The sequence below is a fragment of the Piliocolobus tephrosceles genome, chromosome 12 (assembly GCF_002776525.5).
Source record: "Piliocolobus tephrosceles isolate RC106 chromosome 12, ASM277652v3, whole genome shotgun sequence".
Lineage (NCBI taxonomy): Eukaryota > Metazoa > Chordata > Mammalia > Primates > Cercopithecidae > Piliocolobus > Piliocolobus tephrosceles.
Window position 1 is genome coordinate 21,464,214 of NC_045445.1, and position 1,736 is coordinate 21,465,949.

Sequence of the window (1,736 nt, forward strand, 5' to 3'; positions counted from 1 at the left end):
CGTCTCCACAAGCCCCTGAATTTTGACCCACACTCTCAGCCTGAGCAAGTATCACAGTGCAGAACAGCCCCTCCTTTCCTTAACGATCCCTCCAGGAAAATCAGCTGACCAGAGAGAAACAGTTTTTTTTTTTTTTTTTTGTTTGTTTGTTTGTTTGTTTTTTTGAGACAGAATCTCACTCTATCACCCAGGCTGGAGTGCAGTGGTGCGATCTCGGCTCACTGCAACCTCTGCCTCCCGGGTTTAAACAGTTCTTCTGCCTCAGCCTCCCGAGTAGCTGGGAATACAGGTGTGTGCCACCTTGCCCAGCTATGTTTTTTGTATTTTTAGTAGAGATGGGGTTTTACCATGTTGGCTACGCTGGTCTCAAACTCCTGACTTCAAATCATCCACCTGCCTCGGCCTCCCAAAGTGCTGGGATTACAGGCGTGAGCCACTGTGCCCAGCCAAGAAAGACATCTTTGATTGATTGTCCAATTATGCCACATACTCATTTCATGTCCTTGTATCTGGTTATTTCTAGCCTGCCTTAATTCTTCCTGTAAAAGAAAAACCCTTTCTACCTGACTTTTGAGATATTTGCAGGTATTATGGTTAGAGGGTTATCCCTACCACAGTAGTCCCATTCCTCCTATTTCAATGGTCCCTTCAAATAAAGCCTCTCTTTACCAAAGTCCAGATTTGTTTGTTGTTGTTGTTGTTGTTGTTGTTTCGACCCATAGTCTTCCTTGGCTCCAATGTGTAGGAGCAACCTGATTTCTCTCTGGCAGTTAGGACCCATGACTAGTAGATTAACCCCTCCTTATGCCAGTATTCTCAGGAGCACAAAGAGACCAAAATGGCCAAGAAGCAGTTTCAACTTCCAATTCAGTGGAACTACTGTTGTGCCCCTGGTGGAAGCACCCCCACCTTGGGAACCAGTATCTCTAAATGAGCAGAGCTCAAAATTCCCGGAACGGAAAGCAAAAATTCAGGAAGTGGGTTATTAGTTGTAATCGTGAGAGGAGCCACCCCTACTGCCACTCCCTGATTTCTCAGCCCATGTATTATGGGTATGGAGAAGATAACACCACACTGTGGTCTCCCATTTAAAGCACAAACTATCCTGTGAGCTGAATCCCATCCAGTCAAGATGTTTTCTTCTAATTGGCACTGCAACTGAGTCTTCAGTAAGCCATTCCACCTTTCAGTAGGACCAGCTGCTTCTGGGTAATGAGATATATCACAGGACCAGTTACATCCATGGGTATGAGACCCTTTGCCACACTTCTTTTGCTGTGAGATGAATTCCTTTGCTGATAAGATTCAGGGCTGTGTGGAATGCCATGATGGAAGATTGGGCATTCTGTGAGTCTATGGATGGTGGTGCTGAGAGAAGCATTACCAGTAGGGAAGACAAACCCATATCTATATTTATACCCAGATCTATGTATCTATTTTAGTGAGGACAAATATTTGCCTCCGTGGTGGAAGAGGTCCAGTGTAGTCAGTCTGGCAGTAGGTGGCTGGTTTGTCATCTTAGGAATGATGCCATATCTGGGGCTCAGTGTTCATCACTGCCATCAGCATGTTAGGCCCTCAGGATAGCTTTAGCCAGGCCAGCCTTCATGAGGGGAGGTTCATGTTGTTTTGCCCGTGCCCAGCTTCCATCTCTGCCACCACTGCCACTTTGTCCACAGGCCTGTTGGGCAAGCACTCAGATGGCTGCAGAAAGAAGCTGATTTTGACAGGGTGCA